We start from the raw sequence: 16,269 nt of genomic DNA, 5'->3' as shown, positions 1-16,269 counted from the left end.
GGAACAATTTTAAAAATTTTTTATTAAAGTATAGTGGATTTACAATGTTGTGTCAATTTCTGCTGTACTGCAAAGTGACTCAGTTATATATATATAAACACATTATTTTTTATATTTTTTTCCATCATGGCCTATCCCAGGAAATTGGATATTGTTCTCTGTGCTATATGGTAGGATCTGTTGTTTATCCCTTCTAAATGGATGCAACTAGAGATTGTCATACTAAGTGAAGTCAGTCAGAAAAAGAAAAGCAAATAGCATATCACTTATATGTAGAATCAAAAATATAGCACGAATAGGAGTTCCCGTCATGGCTCAGCAGTAACAAACTCACAGTATCCATGAGGACTCAGGTTTCATCCCTCGCCTCGCTCAGTACATTAAGGATCCGGTGTTGCCATGAGCTGTTGTGTAGTCTCAGATGCAGCTTGGATCTGGTGTTGCTGTGGCTGTGGTATAGGCAGGCAGCTGCAGCTCCAATTCAACCCCTAGCCTAGGAACTTCCATATGATGCAGCACAGCTCAAAAAAAAAAAAAAAAGACAAAAAATTATATGGTACAAATGAATCTATCTACAAAACAGAAAGAGACCCACAGGAATAGAGAACATGCTTCTTATTGCCAAGGCCAAGGGTGGGAGTGGGGGACAAGGAGAAGGATGGACTGGGAGTTTAGGGTTTATAAATGCAAACAACTTTTTTTGTATTATTATGATATGTTTAGCAGCATCCAACAGAAAACTCAATTTTAAATGGTTTAAGCAATGAGAGTAGTTTATTATTTCCCGTAACACAAGTTCCAAAGGAGGACAGCTCCAGGGTTGATTTATTCCAAAGTTCAGTGAAACCATCTAAGACCAATTTGCTTCTGCTCTGTTCTTCTTAGCGTGTCTGCTTTGTCCTCAATGAGCTTCCATCATGGCACAAGACAGTGGTTGCAAGCTAAGTTTCACCTGTGGACAGGACAACAATCAGCCAGTGAAGGGTCTGTTTCTTCCTTGTGGCTCCTTTTTCAGAGTGGGGAAATATTTCCCCAAATGTCTCTGCACCAGCAGACTGATCCCAGTAACCAGAACTGGGTCCTAAGCCCACACTACACCATTAACTGTCTAGGGCAATGAATGGATCACAGTGGTTAAGACTAATCATGATTTACTTCCAAGCTGGGGATAGGGCCACCTGAAGGGCAATTACGTGAACAAAATTGGAGTCCTGTTAGCAATGAGGTAGGGGATTTATTTGAGGTAAGTAACCAATAGTATTGTTTCTACTCTCCTTGTCTTGATCAGACAAAGTCCCACCCTCTGGGCAGCAGGAATTGAATGACTTCAGGTAGACGATGTATTTAAGATCATTTAAAGATAAAAATGGAGTAACTATGGGTTAGGTATCCAAAATGGAGTCAGGTGGCCACTGCAGATGTGGTTTCAGACAAGTCACTGCATCACTGAAAACACAAATCTTTTCTGAACTGTGTCAAACACAAGACCACCAGCCATTTTCAAAAATAATAGCTGCTAAGAGCTGCTAGCTGCACCCTTGTAGTTTCAAAGTCTGCCGACTCTTGGCAACTGTGTAATCATTTCAGACCCCAAACCAATCCTTGTTTAGCTTATTTCTCACCAGCTCCAATCCCAATTCTTGACAAACAATTTACATAACCTTGCAGGTTTTGCCTTTATAAGCTTATTTCATTTTATATTCTGGAAGAACACAATTTAAGTGCTTCTTGAATTTTGTCTCTGAGGCTACAGTCCTAACAAACCACAATGAAATACTTGTCATTTCCATCAGGTCTCTGTTTCTGAAATTGTGGTCAACAAAGTTCACTGATGGTGGTTCTGATCAGCTCAACATGGTAGAAATACAGCAGTACACAATGGGCAGAAAGAAGACAGTCTAACTTTGAATCCTGGATCCCTCCATGCTGGGAGGGGAAGAATTGGACCCAGTGCTGGGCAGGCACTATGGTGCTGTGAAGGAGTTATCCAACCTACAGCTGTACCTCGTGCACTCCACGGCCCAGGTTAACCTGTTCGCACACGAAAGTCAGCAACACTTTCAGGCCAGCCAGCCCTAAACTCAAGGACAGAGTTTAAATTATCCTCAGATCCTATTATCAATCAGTGGGATGAAAATCATGGTGCAATCATTTGGCACATCTCTCCCTCTGTTTCCATCTCAGGGGACCAAGGTGAGCTATAAATATAAACATTAATTTGGAAAGACCCGTGATCCTCCTGAGATGATCAAAGGGTTGGAATCACAGAGGCCTAGAGGACAAACAGGCAAGCCACCTAGCACCTTCCCTGGGGCTCAGTGACAAATGACATTAAGATTCGACAACTAGTGGGTAACTCACAAACCACTGGCAAACCTTAAAAAAAAAAAAAAAAATGCTATGCAGAGTTGCAAACAGGACCACCGGCAAACTTAAAGTCAGTACTTTCTGATAATGTTTCATTCCCTGCCCTCTGCAGACAACACCTCCCTGTTCAAACTCCCTTGATAATTCAGGCTTTCTGACAGAAGAGGAGTCATGGCTTCAGTACACCAGGGAGGAGGATCAGACAGCTGCAGGACAGGTGGGAAGGAACAAACTCTCAGAAAACAAAGATCCTTAAGGTATATGGAATGATTGGCCATCAGGGACCTGCTACATAACAGAGAATTCTACCCAACATTCTGTAATAATCTATGCGGGAGGATGAATGTGTGTACATCATTTTGTTGTACACCAGAAATTATCCAACACTGTAAATCAACTATACTTCAATAAAACTTTTAAAAATGAAAAAAAAAATAAGACAAAAACAAAGATCCTAGGATCAGCAGATGGTGGTGGTGAAAGATGCCTCAGACTACTTCCTCATACCACACTCTTGGCACTGTGGAATCTCAAGAGTTCCCCAGAATTTAGAAAAACGAATGCCCCTAAAAAAAGTCCAGAGATTCGTTCCACGGTTACAATATTATAAACAAGCCCTTGAATCAATCCCATGATGTGATGTTTCTCTTTAAAGCTTCAATCATGAACCCAACACATTCATTAGGTACCTACTACAGGCCAGGAGCTGTAGAGGTGATTTTAAGACCACTCACTTGGCATTTTGCATTCATAATTGCTTCCCCTGGCCATGACCCAAAAAAAGAAGCTACAACTGACCCCATTTTAAAAGGCTGGTGTACTGGAGTTCTCATTGTGGCTCATCAGATTAAGGAACTAACATAGTCTCCATGAGGATACAGATTCAAGCCCTGGCCTTGCCCAGTGGGCTGAGGATCTGGTAGTGCTGCAATTCACGACATAAATCACAGATGAGTCTTGGATCCAGTGTTGCTGTGGCTGCGGTATAGCCCTATTGCTGCAGCTCTGACTTGACCCCTAGCCCAGGAACTTCCATATGCCACAGGTGGACCATAAAAAGAAAAAAAAGAGAAAAAAGGCTGGTATATTTCAAAACCATAGTTGGTGAGTTTTAGAGATCAGATTTGAATCCTAGTCTATCTACGTATTTGTACAAAAATGCTGCCAACAAAACACCCCAAATATCAGTAGATTAAACCTATGTTCAGGAATTTCCTATTGTGGCTCAGTAGGTTACAAACCTGACTAGTATCCATGAGGACGTGGTTTCAATCCCTGGCCTCATTCAGTGGGTTAAGGATGTGGCTTTGCTGTGAGCTGTGGTGTAGGTCGCAGACACGGCTCGGATCCCAAGTTGCTGTGGCTGTGGAATAGGCCAGCAGCTGCAGCTCTGATTCAACCCCTGGACTGGGAACTTCCGTGTGCCACAGGTACAGCCCTAAATTAAAACAAACACACACACAAAAAAATCAATCAATCAATAAAGAATGTAATTATGCTCAAATGGCTCCTGACTGAAGTCAAGGAAAGGCCAGGCTCTGGCCTCAGCAAGTTGGTCACAATGAAAAGGAGTCTAGGGTATAGAAGAGGTTTTGATGACTCATATTAAATCAGGAGACAACCAAACTAGAACTGAAACTTTCTGCGGTTTGCCTAAGTCAGGCATTCCCTTGCTGGAGAGATGGACGTTATGATCAGTTAAACAGTTTCATCAAACTTCACACTGTAACCCTTGAGGAAAAACCAGAAATAATTATTCACTGGTAGGAGTTCACAGCAAGAAGTGGGCAAACCAAAACTCTGACAGAAGAGTGGCATCCAGTGGCCAGGGGTTAATTTGCAATGAGCCACAGATGCAGGCGGGCAACAGCAGTTGCTGGGTAACCACACCCCAGTAGAGCTTCAGCAGACCACGAGGGGTGGCAGACACCAGCCTGGGGTCTGTAGAGGAGAGAATTCAGCCAATGGCAAAGACAAATATGGTCACCCTCCTCTGGGAAGAACACAGGAACCTCCTACATTTCCTTCATTCCTGGTGTTCCCATCCAATCAGCTCTCTGAAGCAAACTGTACCTTATATAACTAAAATGTAGGTTTAATTACCTCACAATTTACACCTCTACACCTGGATCCATTAAACGTCTTAACTTGCTAATGTAAATTTTATCTTCGATCTCTCAGAATAGTTTGGTCTGTTTTTCCTTTCATTGCTGTAAAATAAGACATACCACCCATACTCCAAACCTTTAAAAAAAGTTTGATGATCCACCCTCTTACTCACTCTTCACCATCACAGGTGACTCTCCATGGGTATTGGAGACTGACTGACTTTGTAGCTAAGGACAATATCTCAGGGTTGCAAGCAAACTTTAGCTAATTTAGTAGAATTTAAATCATACAAAGCATATTCTCTGACCATAATAGAATTAAACTACAAATCAATAACAAGAATAACAGGAAAACTTCCCCAATACTTAGAAATTAAACAAAACACAGTCAAATCCATAGATAAAAGAGAACAAAAATTTTCCCTAGGGAATTAGAAGACATTTTGAACTGAAAAAAATCCTTAGAGAGAAATTCATAGTATTAAATCTTTTCTTAAAACACAAGAACATTCTCTAAGCTTCCACCCCAAGAAATTAGAAAAGGAAGAGCACAATAAGCCCCACTTAAGCAGAAAAAGGAACTGGTAAAGAGCAGAAATAAAAAGAACTGTAAAAGTTTCCATCGTGATGCAGGGGAAACGAATCCGACTAGGAACCATGAGGTTGCAGGTCCGACCCCTGGCCTTGCTCAGTGGGTTAAGGATCTAGCATTGCCATGAGCTGTGGTGTAGGTTGCAGATGTGGCTAGGTCCTGCATTGCTGTGGCTGTGGCTGCGGCCAGCAGCTGCAGCTCCAATTGGACCCCTAGTCTGGAAATCTCCATATGCTGCAGGTGCTGCCCTAAAAAGCAAAATAATAATAATAATAATAATAGAAAACAAAAAAACAATAGAGAAAATCAATGAAACAAAAAGATTTTTTGAAATATCAATAAAATGGATAAACCTCTAACAGCACTGAAGAGGGCAGAGAGATGAGACAAATTATCAGTATCAGAAATGAAATGGAGGATCTCACCATAGACCCCCAAGTACTAAAAGGATCATAATGAACTATTACATACATAAACTCAAAAACTTGGATGAATTGAACCTATTCCTTGAAAACCACAAACTACTGAAACTCACCCAAAATAAAATACACAACCTGAAAATTCTAAAAATATTTTAAAAGTTGAATTTGTAGCTTAAAACATTCTGGAAAAGAAATCTCCAGACCCAGATGGTTGCACTGGCAAATTCTACCAAGATTTAAAGAAGAAATGACACCAATGCTATACTTTCTCTTCCAGAAAGTAGAAACATGTCCCAACTAATTTTACAAGTCAAGCACTACCTTTATACCAAAACCAAAGACAGTACAAGAAAATGAAACTACAGAGCAGTATCTCTCAGAAAGGCATAAAAATTCTCAACAAATATTAACAAATCAAACCCAGCAATATATCAAAATAATAATACAACACAACCAAGTAAGTATATTCTGGGGAAGCTAGTCTAGCTTAATATAAAAATCAGTATAAGTCACTGTCTTAACAGACTAAAGAAGAAAAACCATGTGGTTATATTAATAGATATAGAAAAAAATATTTGGCAAAATATAACACCCATTCATTTGTTTTTTGTTGGGTTTTTTTTTTTTTTTGTCTTTTTTTGTCTTTTCTAGGGCCCCACCTGTGACATATGGAGGTTCCCAGGCTAGGGGTCTAATCAGAGCTGTAGCTGCCACCCTACACCTCATCCATAGAAACGTCGGATCTGAGTCACATCTGTGACCTACACCACAGCTCACAGCAACCCACTGAGCGAGGCCAGGGATCAAACGGGCAACCTCATGGTTCCTAGTTGGATTCGTTAACCACTGAGCCACGATGGGAATTCCAATAATATCCATTCATGATTTCTTAAAGTCTCTCAGAAAATTAGGAATAAAAGGAAAATTCCCCAGGAGTTCTCTTGTGACTCAGTGGGCTAATGATGCAATGTTGTCACTACAGCAGCTCAGCTCACTGCTGTGGCACAAGTTCAATCCCTGGCATGGGAATTTCCACATGTCGCAAGAGCAGCCAGGAAAAAAAGTTCCTCAAAATTATAAAAGACATTTACAAAAAATTTGCAGCTAAAATCATATTAATAATCAAAGGCTAAGTGCCCCCCCACAATCAGAAACAAGACAAGGCTGTCAACGCTCACCACTTCTACTCATTGTTGTCCTAGAATTCCTAGACACTGCAATAAGGCAAGAAAAAGAAAGGAAAAAAGGAGTTCCCATTATGGCTCACCAGTTAACAAACTCCATGAAGACTCAGGTTTGATCCCTAGCCTCACTCAGTGGGTTAGGGAATCCGGTGTTGTCAAGAACTGTGGTGAACATCAGAGGTACAGCTCAGATCCCATGTTGCTGGGGCTGTAGTGTAGGCCCGTGGCTGTAGCTTCCTAGCCTGGAACCTCCATATGCTGCTGCAAGTGCATCCCTAAAAAGACAAAACGACAAAAAAAAAAAAAAAAAAAAAAAAAAAAAAAAAAAACATACGGACTGGAAAAGGAGAGACAAACTGTCCCATTCAATGACCACACGATTGTCTAAGCAGAAAATTTAAAAAGAGATAAATCAAAGAAAAACTCCTAAAATTGATAGGTGAACTAAATAGGATTGCTATGTTCAGATTTGGGTGCCGTATCTTAATAGGTCCATTGAGAAAAATGGTGGTTCTCTAAAGAAGTAGGAGTAGAAGAAAGAAAGTGTGGGAAATCATGCCATAATCAAAGCAAGGAAGGGTGCTTACAATAGAAACATAATGGTTTAACAGTTGCAAGATAGCTGTCCACAAATACCTTTCATGTGACATGTGTACAGACATTTTCCAGAGAATAAACCTTTGACCAGTATACCCTTATTTAAATATTTTATTAGAAATAATATGTAAAATTCTTCTCAACTACAGTGAGTTATATTGTAGGATAAACAGGGATTATATAATTTGATCCCCATACTTAATAGATAAGAAAAATTAAGATTTAAACTACAGGTTATTACTTTTCTGTCTAGTATCAGCTGCCATCGTCTGTATGTTGCTTGACACATTAAAGTGAAGAACTAGACTGAGTTGGGACCACCTGTCAAAAGAGCTGGACTGTTCCAAATGAACAGCCTAGAATTTATTTATTTATTTATTTATTTATTTATTTATTTTTTTTGTCTTTTTTGCTATTTCTTGGGCCGCTCCCGCGGCATATGGAGGTTCCCTGGCTAGGGGTTGAATCGGAGCTGTAGCCACCGGCCTATGCCAGAGCCACAGCAACGCGGGATCCGAGGTGTGTCTGCAACCTACACCGCAGCTCACGGCAACGCCGGATCGTTAACCCACTGAGCAAGGGCAGGGACCGAACCCGCAACCTCATGGTTCCTAGTTGGACTCGTCAACCACTGCGTCACGACGGGAACTTCCAGCCTAGAATTTAAATCCAATTTTTTTAATCCCAATTCTTATGAGAAGTTTGACTATATATACATATATATATATAATTAAAATATTGAGCTAAATATTTTAAACACTTTAATGGGTGAGATCTGATGCTCTGGGGCCATATTTTTGTGTGTGAATCTCTGCCCCACTCATTATTAATTGTGCATCATTGGGCCACTACCTAACCTCTATGAACCTGTTTCCTTATCCAGAGAATCAGGTTGGTATTACCTGCCACGCTGGGCTGTTATGAGAATTAAAGGGGCTAATACATGTAAAGAACCAAGACCAATCCTCGATAAATTGTAAGTTGATGCCAGTTCAAGTCATTATTTTTATTCCTTTATTCCTGTTTTTATTATTATTATTATTATTATTATTATTACTATTTTGCTTTTTAGGGCCACAATCCACGGCATACAGAGGTTCCCACGTTAGGGGTTGAATCAGAGCTACAGCTGCCGGCTTACGCCACAGTCAAAGCAATGCCAGATCCAAGCCGAATCTGCAACCAACACCACATCTCACAGCAATGCTGGATCCTTAACCTACTGAGCAAGGCCAGGGGTCGAATCCTCAACCTCATGGTTCCTAGTCAGATTCGTTTCCACTGCGCCATGAAAGGAATTCCTTATTATTTTCTTATAAAAGAAATACAATGGGTTAAGTGTATTTGATGATTAAAATGTTTGCAAATAAATAATTTAAATCAAAAAAAAATAGACTTAAAGTACTTGACCAAGATCTTAAAGCTAGCCCATACAGAGTCATGATTTAAATCTTGGCCTCTTGATACTATCCAGGAATTGTCATGGTCCTTCAGTAAGTCATAGAACCTAGGACTGGAGTCCACAATATTTGGCTCTATTATTTAGTCAAGTGACCTGGGCTTCATGAGTGAGGCTGAAGGCAAAATTTGATTGTTTTGAAGCAACTTTCTAACTATGCTGAAGTTAGGCCATAGTGCTGAGTTTGAATACAGAAGGGTGCAAAATCTAATCACCCAAGTAGTTACAGCCATTCATCAAATGAATGTGGGATAGGGTGATGAGGTGTGAGCAGATGCTATTGATGTTTTTTGCCGAATGTTTGAAAACCCAATGTGAATACTGGTGCCAAGAGCTTGTTGCTGGCTCTTAGAAACAAACAGAAGATGGAACAGCCATTTTCCCCCACTACAGGAAACTGTTAGCCAAAAGAAGAATTTCAGTTTGATTAAGAAACACAAGTCCGTCATACATTTGCTCCTATTGTTAAAATATGGTTGTTGATGTTTTGAGGAGTAGACTCTCCTGAGAGGGTTATACTAACCACAGTGTACATCTTATGTGTGATGATGCCCTGTCCTGACAGCCAGATCAGCCCATGAATGGATTTTTAAATGATTATTCAATCCCTTCCAACAGAACCTCATTAGCTTCAACCATTGTCACCTTCTATCCTGCCAATGAGTTTGGTTTTCAGTTCAGTGAAAGCTTAGAATTTTCCTACTCATGCAAGCAGATTAAAGCTCTCAACTAACTCAGGTGTAACTCATTTAATTCACCACCCAACTAATTACTGCAGATGCAGATAAACCAGGCTAAAGGGAAAGAATTCACCTCCTCACACAAAACAAAGAGAAAGTAAGCATGTCTCTGAACACTCAGCAAAAGATGTGTCAGATGGCAGACATCTTAAAAAGTGAACAAATGTTTCAATGACTTCAAAAATTAATTAATTCTAAGTAGAAAAAAAGTATAGCATGGTCTTCATACATTTGGAATCTACTTGGTTCAACCTTGAATACCATTTAACAACAGAAATAAAATCAACTGTTTCAATCAGGTAATATTTGAATTCAGCAGGTTCTCACACAATTCCATACTAAACCATATATTCTTTCTCCCCAAATGGGGCTGGATTAGCAATGAATAAATTACAGAGATTAGACTCAAGGACATGTTTTTAGATGTGAATTCTCTGTCCTTCAGAGAGGTTAGCTTTGAAATATAACTTAATTGAATGTCTTTTGCTCTAAAGAATATTAACTGGATATATCTTATTGTATTAAAAAATATGTTTCGAAGGGAGATAATTTAAAAAGCAAACATCTGTTTTGACAGGTCATTTTCTCAAAAGGCATATTCAGGAAATAAGTTATTTGAGCATATACTTTGAAAACAATACAGAACCAATCTTAAACATCCTGTTAAAAATAATTCATTTTTTCATTTACAAAAGTTATGCACTGAATAAAAGTTTCAATCTTGGCAGAGAATGGTAGTCTTACTTATGGAAGTAAATCTCCATACAATTCTTTCTGTTTAATAAGTAACTACTACATGGTAACATTATATTCATCATATTCCTACTAACCCATCACCGTGAGATGTTTTGGAAAGATTTCATGCAATAACTACAACCCATTCTGAGAAGTATGACCAAGGAGAACAGCCTTAGCTGTTCAAGTAGCAGCTCCATCATTCACTATGTGTGTGACCTTAGCAAATCCCTAACTCTCTGAGCCTCAATTTCTTTATCTGCAGAGTACCACAGCCTTGTCATAACATGCAGCAAAACTGAACCGAAAGGAGCCTTTTAGCCAAAAGTCCATTAAAATGACCAGGTCATTGGAATCTTGACTCAAAAACATCTGTAGAAATCTACTCAGTCTGGATTTCTATACCACTCAGGGAGTATTTGAAATTAGCATTTCTGATAACTACAAAAGAATGTGTTCAGAATAACTGAATTTTGTTTCTGTAGTGAGAACCACAAATGACTTAACACATACAATGAACCAGACACCAACCTCCAATTCTTCTCACCCCCACTCCATCCCTCCCCTACCTCATCTCTCCCTTAAGTGCTCTCTGACTGTGTGTTTTCTTAGGCGGGTAAAACTAGCAGTTCTCCAGCCATGAGGCAGTGGAGGAGGTGTTTTTTTAAACTCTCTTTGACATTAATTTACTTTTAGCTTGGAGAAAGAAACTATCAATAAACTACTGCTATGAAACATGGGGCCACGATTATTTCCAGAGAACATACTTAAAATGTCCTCCCAACTAAAGATTTTTCCCAAAAGTTATTGTCCAGAGTCAAATCCCAAACAATTTATTTTTTTTGTTTGTTTTTTTGTTTGTTTTTTGTTTGTTTGTTTTTATTTTCCCACTGTACAGCAAGGGGATAAGTTATCCTTATATGTATGCATTACAATTACATTTTTTTCCCCACCCTTTGTTCTGTTGCAACATGAGTATCTAGACAAAGTTCTCAATGCTACTCAGCAGGATCTCCTTGTAAATCTATTCTAAATTGTGTCTGATAAGCCCAAGCTCTCGATCCCTCCCACTCCTTCCCTCTCCCATCAGGCAGCCACAAGTCTCTTCTCCAAGTCCATGATTTTCTTTTCTGTGGAGATGTTGATTTGTGCTGGATATTAGATTCCAGTTATAAGTGATATCATATGGTATTTGTCTTTGTCTTTCTGGCTCATTTCACTCAGGATGAGATTCTCTAGTTCCATCCATGTTGCTGCAAATGGCATGATGTCATTCTCTTTTTAATGGCTGAGTAGTATTCCATTGTGTATATATACCACTTCTTCCGAATCCAATCATCTGTCGATGGACATTTGGGTTGTTTCCATGTCCTGGCTATTGTGAATAGTGCTGCAATGAACATGCGGGTGCATGTGTCTCTTTTAAGTAGAGCTTTGTCCGGATAGATGCCCAAGAGTGGGACTGTGGGGTCATATGGAAGTTCTATGTATAGATTTCTAAGGTGTCTCCAAACTGTTCTCCATAGTGGCTGTACCAGTTTACATTCCCACCAGCAGTGCAGGAGGGTTCCCTTTTCTCCACAGCCCCTCCAGCACTTGTTATTTGTGGATTTATTAATGATGGCCATTCTGACTGGTGTGAGGTGGTATCTCATGGTAGTTTTGATTTGCATTTCTCTTATAATCAACAATGTTGAGCATTTTTTCATGCGTTTGCTGGCCATCTGTATATCTTCCTTGGAGAAATGTCTATTCAGGTCTTTTGCCCATTTTTCCATTGATTGATTGGCTTTTTTGCTGTTGGGTTGTATAAGTTGTTTATATATTCTAGAGATTAAACCCTTGTCAGTTGCATCATTTGAAACTGTTTTCTCCCATTCTGAAAGTTGTCTTTTTGGTTTCTTTTGGGTTTCCTTTGCTGTGCAAAAGCTTTTCAGTTTGATGAGGTCCCATGGGTTTATTTTTGCTCTAATTTCTATTGCTTTGGGAGACTGACCTGAGAAAATATTCATGATGTTGATGTCAGAGAGTGTTTTGCCTATGTTTTCTTCTAGGAGTTTGATGGTGTCCTGTCATATATTTAAGTCTTTCAGCCATTTTGAGTTTATTTTTGTGCATGGTGTGGGGGTATGTTCTAGTTTCATTGCTTTGCATGCAGCTGTCCAGGTTTCCCAGCAATGCTTGCTGAATAGACTTTCTTTTTCCCATTTTCTGTTCTTGCCTCCCTTGTCAAAGATTAATTGATCATAGGTGTCAGGGTTTATTTCCGGGTTCTCTATTCTGTTCCATTGGTCTGTCTGTCTGTTTTGATACCAGTACCACACTGTTTTGATGACTGTGGCTTTGTAGTATTTCTTGAAGTCTGGAAATCCCAAACAATTTATAAAAAAAAAAAAACAGCTAAGGCAACTCAATGACTAAATGTTTGGGAAACATTACACAGTCACTCCATTCTTAAAATTCTTATTTCCTCTTAAAGGAGCTAATGTTTGCAGGCAATAGATCTGTTTAATTTTGTTTGTTATTTCCCAAACATTTTCAACTCTTGTCCTCATAGTAGCTAATTATAAATCATACTTGGGAGTCCCCTGGTGGCCTAGTGGTTAAGAATCTGGCATTATCATTGCTGTAGCTTGGGTCACTGCTGTGGCATGGGTTCAATACCTGGCCCAGGAACTTCTGCATCCCTTTGCTAAAAAATAATTGGGCTTTAGTTTTCCTCCAAACACATTTAGGAAATGCTGCTCCAATCGCATTTTTTTTTAAACATGAAAATCTCAGAAACCCAGAATTTAAGCAACACACTTCTAAATAATCCCTTGGTTTTAAGAGAAAGTCTCAAAGGAAATTTTTTCTTTATCCTTGAACTTTAGAAAATTCACCAGACATGTTTATCAATAATTGCTATTTCCATAATACCTTTTTCAATAATTTTGCCTGAACCATGGTAAACTTTTCTAATCCACTGGCCGAGAGTTGTTTTGTTTTGTTTTTGATGCAAGTTTTCTTTTTATGTTGTTCCTGGGTTCTTGAATTATTATTTATCTGCTTTCTTCCATCTAGTTACTTTTACCATATTTTTTCCTTCTATGTTCTTAGAGAATACTGTGCTTTAAATCAGTAAACCTTAGGGGGAGGAGGAAGGTTTGCAATCAGTAATGTGGTTTTCTGCATGTGCTAAAAATTTATATTACTATTTGCATCTTAGCCAGTGCCCCTTTTTATCCAACCCTCAAATTTTTTTACTATTAACGATTTTTTTCCATTATAGTTGGTTTACAGTGTTCTGTCAATTTTCTACTGTACAGCAAGGTGACCCAGTCACACATATGTACATACATGCATTCTTTTTTCTCACATTATCATGCTCCATCATAAGTGACCAGATATCCTGCTGTGTAGCACTGGGAACTATATCTAGTCACTTAGGATGGAGCATGATAATGTAAGGAAAAAGAATCTATACATGTATGTGTAACTGGTTCACCATGCAATACAGTAGAAAATTGACAGAACACTATAAACCAGCTATAATGAAAAAAAATAAAAATCACTACTTAAAAAAAAAAATGACCAAATATAGTTCCCAGTGCTATACAGCAGAATCTCATTGCTTAACCATTTCAAATGCAAGAGTTTGCATCTATTAACCCCAAATTCCCAGTCCATCCCACTCCTCCCACCCCCCCCACCCCCTCTCCCTCACCCCCATCTTGGCAACCACAAGTCTGTTCTCCAAGTCCATGAGTCCATGATTTTCTTTTCTGTAGAAAGGTTCATTTGTGCCATATATTAGATTCCAGATAAAAGTGATATTACAGTATTTGTCTTTCTCTTTCTGATTTACTTCACTTAGCATGAGAGTATCTAGTTCCAACCATGTTGCTGCAAATGATATTATTTTCTTCTGTTTTATGGCTGAGCAGTATTCCATTGTGTATATGCACCACATCATCTTAATCCATTCATCTGTTGATGGACATTTAGGTTGTTTCCATGTCTCGGCTATTGTAAATAGTGCTTCAATGAACACGCAGGTGCATGTGTGTTTTTCAAGGAAAATTTTGTCCAAATATATGCCCAAGAGTGGGATTGCTGGATCATATGGTAGTTGTATATATAGTTTTTTAAGGTACCTCCATACTGTTTTCCATAGTGCCAATCCTGAAACTTCATAGTGTATATAGTAAGAGCTACCTGTGATAATGCAAATAATGTCCCTAGCATGGCATCTAGAACCTAGCAACAAATGTCAGCTACTGCTGTAGCTATTATTTCCATTTATATAAATAGTGTAGTACCCACAAAAGAACTAAAGTAATGTTTTTGCAGTAAAAAAAGTGTATGCAAAACTAGATATAAAAAGTCATAAATGGATTCTTCCAGTAGGCAAAATAAAATGACAGTCATTATGTTTCTTTACATTATTTAGATAGTAAAAGCAATGTCCACAAAAAAATAATAAGAGGCAGGTGCAAGGATCACCATGCATCAACATTTCTATAATGTCCAAGGTTAGGGCAGTCCTCTAACCTCTACTCAACCCCCTACTCTTTGTTCTCCTGTGATTTCTGGATAGTAAATAGTAGATTATTTTGGCTCTAGCTTGATGTTCATACAAGGAATGAGTAATCAGAGAACTCTAGCACTTAGAAATACAGTTACTCCAAAAAAGAAAAGAAGAGAGAAAACGATACCATAAGAAAACTGTTTTTCACAGCCGCAATAACCCCAGCAATAGAACAGTAATGGCTGTTAAATAGTATCCTAATCCTACAAGAGAACAGATTATTGAAAATTTCAAAGTGGCAGCTTTGATTTGAAGATTCACCTCATTGACTATCTAATTCATTCCTAATGACATAATCATTGGTGAACAGTAAACGCAATTCAGAGGGTCAGAACTCTCCTATTAGTCATTAGCTTTTATATCCAGAGTGCTGTTTTACTACTGAGCCTTGTATTTCACTATTTAAAAGAAGAAGAAAGTATCCCCATTTCCAAGGTGATGATTATTAAAGTGCTTCCACAAACTGCACATGGTTATTATAGCACAAATAGAGAGCTGTCGGAGGCACACACAGAATGCATTTAAATCTATTCCACCAAAAAAATTTTTTTCGCAAATAAAACTCAGCTAGAGATAAATTAATTACCTTATTATGTTCCACAAGGAAAACAAGTGTTAGATACCCTGCTGCATTGTTTGTGGTAAGCAATCAATATTTTACTGTCTAACCATATTTAACTTTACGTGTATATCTACATCCCTTTCTACCAGGAATTCTAATACAGTACTCTAAGCATAACTCATAGCCATATTCAGGTGAATTAAAGATTCCCTGAAATACACCACATGAAGGAAGTCATATTTCATCTGCATCTGTTTCTCTTATTCATTACCTAAGCCTTCAACCCCCAATTCTCTCCACAGTTCTTTATTAATTTAAGCCAAATATGTTCAATTGGACTTTTCTTGGTAAGGCATAAATCTGTATACTTACCTATCACAGACCATTAACAAAGACCAAAAAATTTTTATAGTGAGTACTTATAACAAAATAGGTTTCTAAAATATTACATGATTAATTAGAGAATTGTACTTGCTTGTGCTAAGCATCTTTGAAAGGTTTTCTTATAGATTCAATAGCTCCTAACGTAAATATTGATCTATTTCCTGGATTCTGAAGATGGATGGAATCAGACCACAGTAGGTGCCTGAGAAATTGTTGAATGAACCCTTTAACCACAGGGAATATTTGCATAACTACTATTTTGGGGTTTTTTTTTTTTTCTTATTTGAAACTTGTTATCAATGCCTCCAAATTTCAAAATCCAAAACAGAGAATAACATTCTTTAAAAAGGATATTGAGGAGTTCCTGCTGTGGCACAGTAGGTTAAGAATTGACTGCAGTGGCTCAGGTTGCTGCAGAGATGCAGATGTGATCCCTGACCCAGTACAGTGGATTAAGGAATCAGCATTACTGAGACTGTGGCACAGGTTGCAGCTGTGGCTTGAATTTTGACCCGTGGCTCAAGAACTTTCGACCCCTGGCCACAAGTT

At 38.5% G+C, this 16,269-nt stretch overlaps 1 long non-coding RNA gene across 2 annotated transcripts in view; it reads right to left on the bottom strand.

Annotated features, from left to right (window-relative positions):
• Positions 1-754: 754 nt before the first annotated feature.
• Positions 755-16,269, bottom strand: part of LOC146397200 (uncharacterized) — a 76,141-nt gene continuing 60,626 nt past the window's right edge. For both annotated transcript variants that reach the window (XR_014823723.1, XR_014823722.1), the window contains exon 3: positions 755-952. This is a non-coding gene — a long non-coding RNA (uncharacterized LOC146397200). The remainder of the gene's footprint in view (positions 953-16,269) is intronic.

The sequence above is a fragment of the Sus scrofa genome, chromosome 13 (genome assembly GCF_054392235.1).
Source record: "Sus scrofa isolate SSC_HxYL_T2T_F1_AM1 chromosome 13, Sscrofa_HxYL_maternal_Yorkshire_Landrace_v2.0, whole genome shotgun sequence".
Taxonomy (NCBI): domain Eukaryota; kingdom Metazoa; phylum Chordata; class Mammalia; order Artiodactyla; family Suidae; genus Sus; species Sus scrofa.
This window is presented reverse-complemented; position numbering and strand designations above follow the sequence as displayed.